The 17655-nt window shown below is 38.6% G+C and overlaps 1 long non-coding RNA gene across 2 annotated transcripts; it reads right to left on the bottom strand.

The window, feature by feature from the left end:
* Window positions 1-429: 429 nt before the first annotated feature.
* On the bottom strand, window positions 430-15513 carry LOC121371143. 2 transcript variants are annotated; one of them, XR_005957774.1, is made up of 3 exons: window positions 15063-15513; window positions 1178-1334; window positions 430-562 (listed from the first exon to the last, which is right to left on the bottom strand). It is a non-coding gene; the product is annotated as an uncharacterized LOC121371143 (long non-coding RNA). The 2 variants fall into 2 exon arrangements; XR_005957773.1 differs by lacking the exon at window positions 15063-15513 and adding an exon at window positions 1817-1912.
* Between the last annotated feature and the right edge of the window lie 2142 nt (window positions 15514-17655).

Here is a 17655-nt window from a genome sequence, read left to right as displayed (position 1 = left end):
TCTTATCTAATTTGTTTTTGACCACCCGATCTATTTAGCGACCAAATTTAATGAGTAGAATTTTCTTTATTTAATTATATTAATTAGAGATGCGCATCAAAATTTTAAAGGCCCACTATTTAATTTTTGGATGTAAATTTCAAAATTGTCCGCTTAATTTGTTTTCTGTCCCGGGACAAGCCCCTGGCTATCCAGAGACAGGCCCCGGGACGGACATGCTCGAAACTCTAGTGGTATATGAGCATGTAGAAATTATTCGCACTCGCACTCGCAATTCCTGTCAAAGATCCAGTTTCTTACCTATTTTCAAACTCATAAATTATTTTATTCAAATATGGGGTGTATTTTAAAAGCACTATCTTCGTGGGAAACACGACGCTGATTGGTCAATTTACTTCTCTGCAACCTTAAGAACAAAAAATATTTTTCGGTTTATAAATTTTATTGCTCCAACATGAATACTAACATTTTGTACTTCTCGAAAGTCACTTGGTTATATGTTGACGACTGGCCAAGGGGAGATAACTCTTTGAGGAGTGTCACTGTATTGGTCTGATTTGGCCTGTAAAAAACGGGGGGGAAATTATTAGTATGATACACTGGAATTGTTTTGTTTAAATAAAGATTTCTATTTTAGGCCAAGTCTGACTGATTGTTAAACCTGGTAATATCATACTGTATACAGGGGGTATTTTCAGGCCACCTCACCTGTCCCTCAATTTTTACATATGATTTTAAAGTTGAAAATTGTGGAATGTTGGAAACATTTTCTAATTACTTCAGTAATTATCACAAAACGTTTTCTCTATTTGGAGTATCTTTGGCATATTGGGTAACCACTAGCAGCCATACGTCCACCATGACACAACAGCATGTTGTTTCAGTGTGTTGTTACTGCATACCAGGACAAAGTATTCAGTGGGGGATGTATTCTGCGGACCTGGCTAATGTGTTGCCAGAGGCAGGGTTATTTGTCAGTCAGATAATTTTGAAAAGTGAGAACATGTTTTTGTCACACTGGGGCAGATTACAGAAAATTAGATTTATATATTGACATTGAGAAATTATTATGGGGAAATCCCACACCAAGAAAAAGAAGAAATGTATATGTAATTGGTCACAAATTCCATCACCAAAAAGAAAGTACACTGCTTCAAAATGCCACCAAATCACCTACGTGTACTAGGCTGTCCAGGGAAGACTTTGATGCAGTGGCTAAGCCGTCAACGAGTCGAGGTGCATCTTCATATGTGGTCACCAATTCACAGGGGACGACTGGCAATATGCGGTTACTTCGGCCTCACCCAGCTGTTCCCGATGTCTTGGAAGATTTCCTGAAACAAACCAATCAAGACTCAGATGGCTATAAACTTCTTCATTGTGGTAAAGTGCTCAATCTATTCAATGAATCTTATCGAGAATATAGAAATAACTTCCCAACATGTGATGGTGATCTGAAGTATGACGAACAGTCCTATCAACAATGGGGTATGTGTTGGCGCCTAGGTTTAAAATGTGAGCTGTGTCATTTTAGATCGAAGAAGCACAAATTGTACAAAGAAGTCACTTTACACACTGCACGAGGTCAGAAAGCTATTCAGCCTAATATTGGGATACATGTTGGCCTTACGAATACATCAGTCGGAATTACAGGATTTCGCGATTCCTTATCCGCAGCTGGTATCCCTGTTGGAAGCAAGCGTGGAATGCAGAATTCAGCCAATTATGTTGGATCCAAAACAGTGTACATAAACAGACAGTTTATGAAAGAAAGACGGTCTAATTTGGTTCGACTAAACAAACTAAAAGGTTTTACCAGTGATCACAAGATAAGTGTCGGTGGGAACTCGAGCACACCCCTGCAGCCTGCAACTCAAGCGGTCTACACCATTGCTGAGAACGAAACACCTAAAAAGGAAATTATTGGGATATACACTGCAAACAAACTTTGCAAAAAAGCTGAAATCCTCAGATCTAAAGGAGAGAAAATTACATGTCCAAATCACAGTGGAAAATGTACAGCTAATCTCACGACAACAGATTCCATCGGCAATGAGGGCTTTTATGCAGGGAAATGTGTGAATGAATTTCAAGTGGATGAAGACAAACTGAACATTGGCTATTTCACGACTGATGGAGACTGACATGCTACTGACGGTGCTACCCGAGCACAGACAGGTTCCATTGAGAATTTACGTGATACTAGACATTTTTCTAAAAGTCATCAAAAGGCTATTGAGAAAGTTTCATTCAGCAGAAACATGTTTCCTGGGGGAAATAAATCAGACCGACAGAAAGTACAGCGACGTTTTGCCATCGACATCAAGCAACGTTGTCACCTCGAACTTGACATCGCCCACCGTCAACTTGCAGGAGATATCACTAAAATAGCTAGAAAAATGACTTACACCATCGATTCCATCGTGGCAACTGTTCAACACTGTGTCAAAGGCATTCATTTGTGATCAAGGAATGGAAACCAGCCTATTTACCTGCAGATTCAGTTCTAAAAATGAAAGAAGGCGATAAAGAATTGTTAACAAAATGCCTAGAACTTCGACTCGGCAAACCTGCAGTTCTTAAAACATAACTCAATACAAACACTCAAAAAGTAGAAAGTGTAAACCGGGCTTATACTAGAACAAATCCGAAACAAGTGACATTCTATCGCAACTTTGAAGCAAGAATACATAGTGCAGCCCACATTCTCAACAAAGGAATTCTAAAGTCTACTGTTACAAGATGTCAACTAGTGGGAGCCCCACTGACTAGAAGAATACACGCCCTCGAAGAACTGAAAGCTCGGGAACATGAAGACTGGTATCACGCTACTAGGAAGAAAACTATTCAGTACAGATCCTGAAGAAATTATCTCCGCAAGGTTCGATACCAGCAATATGACAACTAGACGAATCTCTCGGAAAAGGATGATGTAACTATAACGTAAGGTGAGGTGAGGTGGGGTGAGGTGAGGTGAGGTGAGGTGGGGTGAGATGAGATGAGATGAGATAAGATATTTATTCTGTACTTCAGGTGTCCAGTGTACATTTTGCAGTATGTTTGTGTATACCATTATACATGTTTGTCTCACAGATGGTAACAAATAATATTTAAACATACAAATAGTTGTGTAAATATAAATATATGCATAGTTATATTTTTATTTAGTTATTAATATGAATACTCAATGCTGATCATGGTAGTAACCACAAGCATGTACTACATGTATGTATACTTAGACGCATATAAGTATATTCATGTACTGTAGACAAGATATATTGTGATGTCGGCTATAATATTAATGCTAATTAGTTTCCTTTTACAAGAGTATTATATTGTTTGAAATCTGTTCAGGTAAATTGTAATAAGCTGCAATATTTGTGTAGATCTTACAATATAGCTTTTCTGTTTTGTATATATTTAACGTTTTAGATGGGAAAATCAAAGCAATATCAAGAAATTATTTATTGGTCATCCGTAAACATTAGGAGATGATTTGCAAAATTTACAGTTGATTTGAGATCATTAAATTGGGTGCATAGGGTCGTTTTGTTTTGCAAGGTCTATATCGGATGCCCCCACCACCCCTCAAAAAAAAAAAAAAAAAAAAAAAAAAAAAAACCAAAACACCTATAAATATACTGAATATGGAATTGACAAAAAAAGTATGGGGACTGTAATTTTAATATTTTTCACTCATGGACACTTAACACATTCAGTGAAAACTGTAGACCCATAGGTCAAATATTGTTAAAATAGCAACAGATTCAAAATGTGTAAGTAACAAAATGTGACGCCAAAAGGTAAGTGACATTTTACGTGTTTACGGTATGGCAGTGCTCACGGAGAATAAACTAAAGGACAAAAATCACTTTGGAAGAAATTAAACAAATAACGTTTGAGGACAGTCTACGAGCAAGACGGTGGTCACATTGACCACCTTTTTAAGCAAGCAAAAGTAGATAAAAATTCACTTATCTTTTAGTATCGCATGTTTTAATCTGTTGCTTTTTTTTCAGCTATGTAATCTACTGGTCTACAATTGTCGCTGAAGGTGAAAACAATCCATATACATGTTGACTACTACTAGTCATGAGTTTGAAATATTAAAATTACAGTCCCATAACTTTTAGACAATTAGCATTTATCATCGCATGTATTGTACTTACAATTTTCAGTCTGTTTCTATTTTAACAATATTAGACCGTTGGTCACAACATAACTGAAGTGAAGACAACATAAGTGAAGACAAGTGAAGACATCAAATGTACAACTTGTCATCTCAGAGGAAAGACTTCACCTGCCAAAAGTCGCTGTCTGGATTGTGGAGACTGCTTATGTCCAAGTTGTTCTGATGGACACAATGCCTCTTCCACGACCTGGAACCACAAACAAGTTCTACTTGAAGACATAAAAGGTGGATCTTATGACATGGAACTCAGATACCTTCACAGATTAACCTGTTCAGAACACCATGACAAGATATTGGAGTATTTCTGTGAGACGTGTCAAATGCCAATATGTATGGTTTGCATTTTAGTTAAACATCGTAACCACAAATCTGTTACAACAATTGAGGCAGTTACAGTTCGAAAATCCCGACTTAACACTCATTCAGAAACAATTCGGGAAAATTTGAAAGGTCTCAAAATTGAAGAAAGAAAAGCTTTAGAAAATATTTCAAACATTAAAAAAATGGAGGCCTCTATTAACGAGGACATAGCAAGTTGCTATGGTAATAGCCAAAACAGAACAACAAAAACAAAAGGCTCTGCAGATCGTTGATGGTATCATTGTTAATAAAACACATATGTACAAATCACAGCTAGATGGCATACAACTGAAACTGTCAATAAGAAACAATTGCTTGGAATTTTGTGAACAAATTACAGAGCAGGGCAAAGACGAGGGAAATTCTCCTGGAAGATATAGTTGTAAGTCATCTCAAAGAATTAGAAGACACACCTGTGACCGAGAGCACCTCGGATGACACAGTTTTACCAACTATCAACATTGAAGTGGTATGCACACTTATCAAACGTTAACCGATGATAGTCTCAGATCCAACGAGGAGACAGTAATGCAAACGGAAAAAACTCAAAAAAGAATTTCTTTGAACTTAGAGCGATCATTTAAAATACGAGATCTATTTCCAGTTACAGGAATGACAGTTGTTGATAAAATGATTTTACTTTCAGATAAGGCCAATAGTAAAATTATACAGATTTCCACTACAGGGGATATTGGAGATACTATTACTACCAAAGGTGTGTACCCATTTGCAATATTTGGATACGTAAATACTATTGGTGTCATCGATAGCAACAAGCTCTATCTCTTTAGTACAACAGGTAGACAGATATGTAATAATCTATTGTCCCCGGAACCCCAAACTCAGTCATACTGTTGCAAATGTTAACAATAAAGGTTATATTGTTGGTCGCCAAGAAAGGGACGACTTTCGTGTTTATGATACCAGTGGACGTTTGCAAAAAAAAGATATCTGTGTCAGTAGCATATCCGCTGGCTAACATCAGCGTTGATCAGTTTGGAAACAACCACGTGCGAATGGGGGAATAACTCTGTATGAGTATTGTCTCCTCATGATGGAGGTACTATTGTTTGTACCAAAATACCATCATTGAGAGCAAATGCAGCCTGCGTGGACAGGAACGGTTTCATATACACTGTCGAGCCGATTGGAAATAGACTGTCAGTATTTGATCAGAATGGGTCTTGCATGCTACATCGCATCACGACACAAGATGGGCTGGATAAGCCAGTTAATCTGGCGTTCGACGACAAAGGTTTGATGTATGTGGTGAGCCAACGAGGATGCATCAATGTCTACAGAGTGCATATTGAATAAATAAATATGAAATTCGGTAACATTTATCGAAACAGAGTACCGTTTAAAATGTCATCATTGACCAAAATGACGTTGGAAAAATTAATTGTGTCAGTTGTTACGATAGTGCTGTAAAAACTGTTATAAACCCAAGTACTGTATATTGATATATTTCTAACACTAATACATTGTTTTTCCTGCAAAGTTCATTTCAGTGACCTGCACACTATGATCTTCCATACGTAGGGGATGTATCTCCGAAGAAAATTCCAAAGGAATGTTTATTGAACACATTGTAAACTATGGCTATTTAAAATTAAAGCTTGTTTTGTTTAATGACACTAGTAGAGCACACTGATTAATCATCGATTATTGGGTGTCAAACATTTGGTAATTTTAACGTATAGTCTCAGAGAGGTTATAGGGTTTAACGTACACATTCACAGAAAGCTGTTGTAGTGCACGCCTGTCATGGGCGCATGAGTCGAATTACGCCGGCTCCTTCGTCCAGGACAGGATTTTTTTTTACTAACAGCAAGGGATCTTTTATATGCACCATCCCATAGACAGGATAGCACATACCACTGTACAAATAAATTAGTGCATGAAGTGGCCTCTGTTTAGAATGCAGGTTCTTTGCATAACAAAAGCATCACTCTATAGTGTGTTTCAAACTAATGTTCTTTTCAACCTTCCTAGCGGAATATATTGTAGTATGACATATATTTAAGAAACAATTTGGAAGCATAAGTCAATAAACGATTCAGGCAGAGAGTCCAGGTGACACGCAATTTTTTTTCGGTCTAAACAATTGAACAGGGCCCCGTTCCATAAAGCGATCTTAGCCCTAAGATCAACTTAAGTGCATAGGGTAGCTATGCGCTTTAGGTAATCTTAGAGCTAAGATCGTTTCGTGGAACGGGGCCCTGGACTATACTATATACTATAGTATTGACATCAAGTGTTGGCGATGGGTGTTTGTAAAACGCGGACCAGACCAGAACGCTTGACAAACTGAATTTTTCCTTTAAAATAATAATAAATAAAATGTACGTCAACTGTGCATAATTAAGAAACATATATTTGTCATGTAGTGGCCTTAAAAATGGAAAATGACGAACCGCACATGCGCAGTACGATAATTTTTGCAAACGCATGCACCTGAACGCAGTTAGAAACGTCGCACTCTTTCCTGTTTACCGGAGGGTGTTTCACTTTTATTTACTAGAATGGATTTGTTTTACGTCCACATTGTTGATTTATTTTACGTTAATTGATTGCAATCTATTTTGTTTCACGATACGTGAAACAAAATAGATTGCAATCAATTAACGTAAAATAAATCTGTAGAATAGTATTTCCATAAATATCGTATTCGTGTTTTTGTCGTTAGGTGAACACAGTATGGGACGTCGATGGTATATATATATATATACAGTCAAACCTGTCATAGCGGCCACCGGTAGTCAGCGGTCACCTGCCTTAAGCCGCCACTTTTTCCCTCCCCAAACGATTTATAATGTAAATGCACCTGTAATAAGCGGTCACCTGTCTAACGCGGCCAGTGGCCACCTAAATCGGATCCCAAATCGCTAAAATACCTGTATTAAGCGACCACAGTAAATGTTTACTGTTATATAAAAGGGATATTTTAACAACAACGATAAGGTGCAGCAATACGCGATCTTCACACATTCAGGAATACTAGTACCCATTCAGTCCCAACATCTCAACTGTGTATTAATTAAGAAAGTATGATTCTGGAGTGCATCTAAATGCTTCTGGGCAGGCTACGCTTGACATATGTAGATTCACTTACTACGACAATCCATCGCATGAAGTACGATTTAAATAATTAAATGGAAAAAGAAAACAAACTTGTTGAGAAAGGTTAATTTAATACATTCCAGTTGCATAACATAACTGGCGTGTATATTAAATTCTCGTTGTAATAACTTAGACGGTTTAATTTCACCATTAGTAAGAAGGAAATCTCTTTTGGGATTTGTTTGTTTATGCTTCTTTTCATGCTTGTCTAATTAAGGTTCAAGCACGCTTTCCTGGCCACACACCTCAGCACTGGTTATTTGTTAGTGAGAGAGAAGTCGGTGTAGTGGCCTTACACCTACCAACTGAGTCGTTAAATTTGCTCTGGGTAAGAGCCGGTACCGGCTAACCAAGTACCTACCAGCTTTGTGTCCGATGGCTTAACTACTACGCCACTGAACTGAACTTTATTTACACTCAGGCCGTAGTTTACGGCATATGAGGATATATATATATACATACAGCAGTCAATATAATTATAACAAGATGGTGGGTGTACATAAATGTACATAAATACAATAAATACATATTAATAAATACAAAAAATACACAGAATATCAGCCAGAGGATTTGAAAGTATTCATAATTAGATTACAAAATATAGAACGTTAGAGTTGAATAATTTATAAAATTTATATATATTTGGTTTAGACTGACAGAAAGATGGTAAGTAACGCTTTCTTTCATTCTTGAAACAAACATGTAAATATATAATGAAACTCATCTGCGATATCGTAATTATTACACAATGGACATATTCTATTTTGTAGTGGTACATTTTGCTATCTGCCCGTTTCAATTGGAAGATTATGGTTTGATAATCTGAAGCGTAATAATGGACACCAATGTTTTCTCTCTATAATTGTGATGTATGTCTCAAATTCAACAGTATTTTTAAGTAATTTACAATTTGAAGCTTTGGATGAGTTGTCAATATAAGTATACCATGGTTGTAAGTATTGATCCGTAAGCTTTGTATTAATATACGTTTTCAACATGGAAGCACTAGTAATAGCATTGCATTGTGATAACCATATATATGTACAACCAATATCATCTAAAACAGATTTAACATACATAATGCATTTGTGATTATAAGTTATTATTAACATCATTCAGTAATAATGTGTACACCAATAATGACAACTTGGACTGTTTTCCAGTAATTAGTCGATAGCAGAAAATGACTATTTTTATTTTTACGGTATAATTTTAGTTGGCACTGGATAGAAATATTATGACATCTGCCTTGTTGTAGAATAAAAAACATAGCCGTTTGTGCTTGTGTATATAACATGTTTCTTGCCTTAGAAAATCTATTCGATTTGTGAAATATAATACCAAGAAATTTATAACTTTCTACGTTATCAAGCTTTGATTTTCCAAGGTAAAACACCTTTTTGTAATCTTTCTTGTTCCCACTAAAGATTAAGACCTTTGTCTTGTTACAATTTACTGTTAGTTTCCATTTCGTGCAATACGAATCAAATATATTCAGAGAGTTTTGCATATCTTGGTAATTATCTGCAAGGAGTACAGTGTCATCAGCATAGAGTAAAACAAAAAAGAACAATCGACGTATGGATTAAAGAATCACTGAATAATTCACCTATGCCTATACCATGGCAGTCATTCATTTTAAATATATCTTCAATATCATTAAGAAACAAAGAAAATAACAAAGGGGATAAATTTTCACCTTGTCTTACACCAACACAGCAGGAAAAATAATCTGTCATAGAATTATGTGCGCTGACACAAGTTTTGATATTCTGATACATATTATAAATTACTTGAAAACATTTACCATTTATACCATTTTTAAGTAATTTATCCCAAAGTCCAATTCTCCAAACTGAATCAAAAGCATTGTTAAAATCTATAAAAGTACAAAAAAGTGTTTTCTTCCGTGCTTTCATCAGTTCTATTAGTCCATATAGTGTGAAGACATGATCATTTGTTGAATAATCTTTCCTGAATCCTGCTTGAACTTCAGATAATATATCATTCGTTTCTAGATACACTTTTAGTCTATTATTTAACACGGCAGTAAACATTTTTCCAAGACAACTAAGTAGTGTAATAAGTCTATTATTTTCAGGATTATCTTTATCTCCACTTTTATAAATTGGCTTGATTATACCAACTAACCATGAGTCAGGGAAGATACCGTTTTCAAATCCTAAATTAAAAAGTTTGACATATACAGGAATCATACAGTCAATAGTTTGCTTAATATATTCATTAATTATGTTGTTGAGACCCGAAGCTTTGTTATTCTTAAGTTTTATAACAACTGTAAGTATTTCTTCTTGTAATATAGGGCTATCTAAGGTACAGTTACTTTCTAAATCTTTAATAAAGTCTGGTTCGAGTGTTGTGTCAACATTGCTGTTTATTTCTTTAAAGTATTGGTAAAGTGTTTCTGATGGTGACAAATTACAGTCACTTTGTTTTTCTTTTAAAAGTTTCCAAAAAGCTCGCGTGTCGTGATGATTGAGATCTGTGAGTTTCTGTTCTGTTTTCCAGTTATGTCTTCTTAAATGTTTTAATATTACATTCTTGTATCGTTTACTGGCATTTAAAAGTCGGTGTTTGTTATCCATTGTATTCGAGTTCTTGTAAGCTGTTCTGGACTCCATGTATTTTCTTCTAAGTAATCTACATTGATTGCCGAACCATGCCTTGTTACTCCCGCGCTTGGGTCTAATACTATTTCATTTGTAGCCAATGGTATTCACTGCTGTATCCTTGAATAAATTACCGATAGTGTCCACTGTGACGTTAAGCTGTTCCTTTGAAAAGTGTTCACTTAGCTGATCTAGGTCCGAGATGATAGTTCTGATAGTTTCTCTGTTTACGTTTTCACTGTAGTTTTCAGCTAAACGATTATTCCATTTTCGTGACTTTAATTCAGTTTCTTCAAGATCATCTTCTTGTTGGCCAGTTATTGAAACATCCAATGAAATAATTAGTGGGCTGTGAATGTCCGAATATAACGATTCAAAATCAAGAACTTTAAATTTTATAATTTTCTCTAATACACATAACGAGGCTATAGCATAATCAACACTGGCTCCCGTACAAGTAATTTTACCAGTATATTTATCGTCACCAATTCTTCCATTAACAATGTACATATTATTATTTTTGCAAACTTCAATAAGTTTGTATCCATGACTATTTGGTCTACAATTATCTCCATTTTTGTTTTTTAGGGAAATTCCTATGTGTAACAAGTTGTTGGGTTCATTCAGAAAATCAGATATTTCAGTTGAAAATTCCATTGTGTTATTTGTTTCAGTGTCACAAACTACATAATCTGGGAGTGACTGCGTTCTGGCATTAAACTCGCCAATGAGAAGAATATTGTTTTCATTAGATAAGTTGTTAAGTTCACCATGTAAAACATTAAAAGTATCGTTATTAAAATAAGGAAATCCTTCAGGCGGTATATATACAACACCTATAATGATATTAGATGAATTTCTAGATAATATGGTGTTTTTAAGATCAAACCATAATACATACTCAGATGTATTTTGATGAACATGTACATGCGTAGTTAAATTATTTCTAACAGCTATGCATATACCACTGGATTTTACACATGATTTTAGTTTTCTGTTATTTGTATATACCGTATACACAGAGGTCGTCTTTTGGATTGAGAAGCGGTGTGTGAATAAAATGTTAGGAGTTTTTTTAAGATAAAAAGACTGTAAACCGGCCTCGGTGGTGTCGTGGTTAAGCCATCGGACTGCAGGCTGGCAAGTACAGGGTTCGCAGTCCGGTACCGGCTCCAACCCAGAGCGAGTTCTTAAGTGCTCAGTGGGTAGGTGTAAGGCCACTACTCTCTTTTCTCTCTCCCTAACCAACTAACCAACTAACAACTAACCCATTGTCCTGGACAGACATCCCAGATAGCTGAGATGTGTGTGTCCAGGACAGCGTGTACTGACTCCAACCCAGAGCGAGTTCTTAAGTGCTCAGTGGGTAGGTGTAAAGCCACTTCTCTCTCTTCTCTCTCCCTAACCGACTAACCAACTAACAACTAACCCATTGTCCTGGACAGACCTCCCAGATAGCTGAGGTGTGTGTGTCCAGGACAGCGTGGTTGAACATTAATTGGATATAAGCACGAAAATAAGCTGAAATGAAATGAATGAACTACTGTAAACCGAATTAATATTACGACGTGGGTTTTTTTGCGAAGACGCACCTTCGCGCGTGTTCGCCATGTTAAAATTGCGCGAATAACCTTCAGCATCTGCAAAAAAAAGAGGCCAATATTGCCTATATCGGTATGGAAAAACACCTCACTGTCGGTTCATTCATGCTTTTGAACTTATTTTTGTGCTTATATCCAATTAAGGTTCAAGCACGCTGTACTGGGCACACACCTCAGCTATCTGGGTTGTCTGACCAGGACAGTGGGTTAGTTGTTAGATGTTAGTGGTTAGTGAGAGAGAAGAGGCTGTAGTAGTCTTATACCTACCTATTGAGACGTTAAACCTCATTCTGGGTGGCAGCCTGTAGCGAGTTGCGAACCATGTACCTACTAGCGTTATGCTCGATGGGGGGGGGGGGGGCAAACGTAGCCTAGTGGTAAAGTGTTCGATTAATGTGCGGTCGGTCTGGGATCGATTCCCGTCGGTGAGCCCATGTGAAATTGCGTCCGTCTACAAACGACCAATTACTGACCGAGACTACAGGTAGTGGGACGTAGCCCATTGGTGAAGCGCTCCTTTGATGCGCAGTCGATTTAGGATCCATCCCCATTCTTGTTCCAGCCAGTGCACCACGACTGGCATACCAAAGGCCGTCGTATGTACTACCCTGTCTGTGGGATGGTGCATATAAAATATCGAAAAGAGTAGCCCATGAAGTGGCGACAGCGTGTTTCCTCTCTCAATATCTGTGTGGTCCTTAACCATATGTCTGACGCCATATAACCGTAAATAAATAAAATGTGCGTCGTTAAATAAAACATTAACTTCCACCCCTCGCATAGGACTGTTTCAGAGGGAGGCTCGATATGCAATTGCCTGGCGGATGTCTATATGTTTGGAAAATTAGTACCCTATGATTGCTTTCAATAATCAGCTGATTTTGTTTTAATTTAAAATGTGGATTCTATTGTATATGTTTAGAATGACAGTGTGTGTACTTAATTGATTACATATATGATAAAATATTTAATGATTTATACAGAAATGCATATTACATTTGTTACCAATTTACTCAGGATAATTTAATTTGTTACTTGATTTAAGTATTGGAATTTGAATCGGGTTGGTCTTGGGGTCGGATTGGGTCTGGGGTGACTTTTAGGTCTAGGGTCGGGTTGAGTCTGGGGCCAAGTTGGTTTTGGGGTCGGGTTGGGTCTGGGGTTAATTTGAGTCTAGAGTCGGGTTGAGTCTGTGGTCGGGTTGGGTCTGGGGTTAATTTGGGTCTAGGGTCGGGTTGAGTCTGTGGTCGGGTTGGATCTGGTGTTAATTTGGGTCTAGGGTCGGATTGAGTCTGTGGTCGTGTTAGGTCTGGGGTCGGGTTGAGTCTGGGGTCGGGTTGGTCTGGGGATGAATTTGATCTAGGCGTCGGGATAACCCCAACCATTTAATCTATTGATTATTCTAGACACTGTTCTAAACAAAATAACTGAAACTGATCATTATTTACATTTTATTTTTACTCCACCCCAATTTGGGCTTAAGATCTACTGACCACAAAAGGCAAAATGACATGCAAAAACAAGCAATTAATTCCAACAATTCAGATCACCGATATGAAACAAGTGTCAAAGGCTGCAGTGGCTTCTCGCACATAGCAGCCAGTTGCCCCCCCCCCCCCCCCCCCCCGACAATCTCACTTTCTTTTCTTTCTTTTTTTAATCCAGAAAATAGCATACACATTTTGGGTTTAATTTGTATAGTATTTCATTTGTTTATAGTGCCCCCCCCCCCCCCCAAGATTTTGATCAGGGTACGGCCCTGGCAGCCCAGTATACGTCTCCCCAATACATGTTCAAGACTAGCACCGGATCGGCCTTAGTGGTGTAGTGGTTAAACCATCGGATTTGAGGCTGGTAGGTACTGGGTTCACCTCTTGTAACCGGCCCTCACCCAAAGCGAGTTTAACGACTCTTGTCGGCGAGTAGTTGACTCGCCCAGTCCTCCATCTGTTCAAACCTAATCCTCATTTTCCAGTCAATTTAATATGATTTTAACACAGTTCATATTACATTTTAGTGAGTGTTTGTTTCACGCTTTTTAGTTTACTTTTAATCTGTTACGCATGAGGTTGGCGATCAAAGTATGAATTGACCTTTAGACCACTACACCGACTTTTGTCTCTCTAACCAATAACCATTAACCCACTGTCCTGGAAAGACAGACAGTCTAGATAGTTGAGGTGTGTGTGTGTGTGTGTGTGTGTGTGTGTGTGTGTGTGTGTGTGTGTGTGTGTGTCCAGGACAGCGTGCTTGAACATTAATTGGATATAAGCACGAAAATTAGTTGAAATGAATGAATGAAACAAGACTGGCTCTGTGCAGAGGTACATACTCACTTTTCATAGCCATGACGTGTTTTACTTCGCTTAGAAACAACACAGATTATTTATAGTCCGTCCCACTGAAAATGCCTTTTTTTCATACTATGGAATTTACTACCAGTTATTTATTCTGAGCCGATTGTTTTTTAGATTGCACACAAAAAATAGCTTCTTTTCTATTTATTTTTATTTCCAAAACAGTTTTACTTTTCTTCTTTCGTCAAACCAAATTGAAATTAGTTACACCCCTCCCCCCCCCCCCCCCCCCCCCCCCCCCTCCCAAACACACATTAATACTCCAGTAGATTCTGGGCCAAAGACTGGGCACTGCGAAAAGTTTCTAGATTTTTCTGTCAATGACGATTAACAATATTTGTACATAATAATCCACTAATCCATGGGCGTACATGGGATTTTGAAAAGGGGGGCTCCAATACATAGGATTTTGAAAAGGGGGGTTCCAAAATAGATTGCAGAGATATTGGGCATATATTTCTATGTTGAGTAAATATAATAATGTCAGATATCAATGTCAGATATATTAAATTATAATAATAATGTCAGATATCAATGTCAGATATATTAAATTATTAAAAAAAGCGATTTCAGGGTGGGTTCGGTCAAACCCATCGACCCCCCCCCCCCCCCCCCCCCCCCCCCCCCCCCCCCCCCCCTATGTACGCCCATGTAATCACTATTACTGTCTTATCGTCTCAAATATCTTGTGGCCAGCATTTCGTTTAGGTATCTCACCACTATTGATTATACATTGGTGACAGTACAAATATAAAGCTAAGCACTGACTAAATTATTAACAGTAGGTGCTATATACTACCTGACATGAAGAGAACAGCCTCTGTGACAGGGTTTAAACAAATAAAATTGATACTTCGCCACCTGCAATTTCAATTATCCAGTCTCCTAAGCACATGGGCTAATGGAGGGGAGGCTACTCTCGTTAAATATATGTACCACAGGCATAGTAAACAATGGTCTTGCCTGTAGCTAAGCAGATATGCATCTGTCAGGTTGATATGCCAAAATCAATAGGCAATGTTACCCTTCCAATATTCCATAATCATACTGTCAAGTCTGTTCAGACACCAACATAATAAAATAAAGAAAAGAGGTACTCTTTTTCATAGAACTAAATTCATTGGCTGAAATAGCGGTGTGATCCCTTCAATCAGGGGCGGGACGTAGCTCGCTCGTTGCGCGGTCGGTGTGGGATCGATCCCCGTCAGTGGGCCCATTGGGCTATTTCTCGTTCCAGCCAGTGCACCACGACTGGTGTATCAAAGATCGTGGTATGTACTACCCTGTCTGTGGGATGGTGCATGTAAAAGGTATTTTGCTGCAAATCGAAAAGAGTAGCCCATGAAGTGGCGACAGCAGGTTTCCTATCTCAATATTTGTGTGGTCCTTAACCATATGTCTGACGCCATATAACCGTAAATAAAATGTGTTAAGTGCGTCGTTAAATAAAACATGTCTTTCTTTCGTAGTAGTTAAATAGAAGTAAACCCCAGCAGTATCGGGACCAGATTAAACACACACACACACACACACACACACACACACACTCTCATATCTCTCTCTCTCGCTCTCCCATCTCCCCTCTCATATATATATATATATATATATATATATAATCTATATATATACTGCTCCAATATCATTTTTATTATCATCCATTAAAGGCTTTTGTAGGAGATATCGCTGGTCACTATAATTTGCGATATCTAACTCTTATAATCTTGATTGGTCAGATTTTAATCACAAGACAATGTTTTGTTACGTCCACTGTGTTTGTTCGCGTATCCACTTCAAGCGCTAAACCTACCATTAGTGACGTCCACGCCACTGCCGGTTCCTGCTAGTTAACGAGTCTACGCGCTGACTATTCAACTCCACATTACTGACATATTTACACGGTCGCAATCAAAAATAATGATTCGGGATGAGCAAAAAGAATACCCCCCTCCGTGTAGCTTGTTGTAACAATTTATCAGGCCCAATCGTTGATAAAAGTACAAAATCCTCGGCAAGCCCTCGGTTTTAATACCTTTATCAACTCGTGCTGACCTAATTATGATATCACAAGACACTCGGGGAGTTTTTATTCCCTCTATATATATCTGACAGCACAATGAAAACGCAAAAACAGATTATTTTTCAATTTTTTGTTGTGATTAATGAAAAAAGATATTTATTGGAATTAAAATAAAATTTAATGAGGAGGAAGAGCCATTGTTTTGGTACTTGTTGTCTGGGTTTTTAGATCCTGGTTTTGTTCTCGTTACACATACAATAGCAGAAAACACACAAATTGGTGTGAAATTGTGTTCACAACTACCTGCTCAATTTCTGCGCATGCAATGCCCGTGATTAGTTGCCAGTATGTGGACACATAAAGTCACTTAACGGTGGTTCTATTCCTCGATTCAGAGAAGAACAAGGGAGCGAGCGATTGGTATGGGTTCAGGGGCATACTTCGCAACAGCCAAGTTGCTAGGACCTGTCAGAGTCCATCCATGCACCTATTGGACGACATTGTTTGAACGTCATCAAACAGACCGGAGGGTCTGTGAATCGGACCTCGAACATGGTCAACGTCCGCGTACGACCCCACGCCAAGATCGACAGAATAGTAGACGACAACACCCCGTGACCGGTTCAGAACTGCGACGGGTGGACCAGCAAGCAACACTGATATGACGTCATGGAAGGCTATCCATCCGATGACGGTCATCCGCTCAACTCAGACTGGCTGGACTCAGATGCAGACGACGTGCAACGGTAACATCATGACACCGCGACCGTGCGCGGACTACAGTTTGCTTTCCGTTTCTCTGTTCCTTTGCGATGGAAGAGCACGCTTGTGTAAAGGGACTCCATGCACGGTTACGCTGACGGTGTGTGAGGGAACGTGATCGGTTTGGCGGGCGGTTGCTGATGGGATGGGGGGCAATCAACTGTGATATTCAGGCGTGATCTCATCATTTTCCCACGATGCCTTACAGCCCAGCGTTATGTTGACGTTATTCTAAGGACAAGTCTCCGCCACTTTTGCGCAGTCAACGAAGCCAGGGAGGTCCCCTTCGTTTCAACAAGAAAATGCCATCACATACTGCAATAAAATTACCAGGCATTCCGCAACAAGCCGGCATCCCGTAGAACTGGCCCCGCCGTTTCAACGGATTTGAACCCATTGAACACTGTGGGTTTGATTAACGTCGTGTAGTCACCGCCACCACCCCGGTAAACGTCGCTGAGCTTGCACAGGGGTTGCGGAGGTTTGGAGGAACATTCCTGTGGCTATTGAGATGTTTTGCCAATCCTTTCCCCGTCGGTCTTCACGCATGCTTACGGGCCAAGGGGACACCCAATTGACCTTGAAATGGGGGGGGGGGGGGGGTTTGAACTTT

The sequence above is a fragment of the Gigantopelta aegis genome, chromosome 4, assembly GCF_016097555.1.
Source record: "Gigantopelta aegis isolate Gae_Host chromosome 4, Gae_host_genome, whole genome shotgun sequence".
Taxonomy (NCBI): Eukaryota; Metazoa; Mollusca; class Gastropoda; order Neomphalida; family Peltospiridae; genus Gigantopelta; species Gigantopelta aegis.
This window is presented reverse-complemented; position numbering and strand designations above follow the sequence as displayed.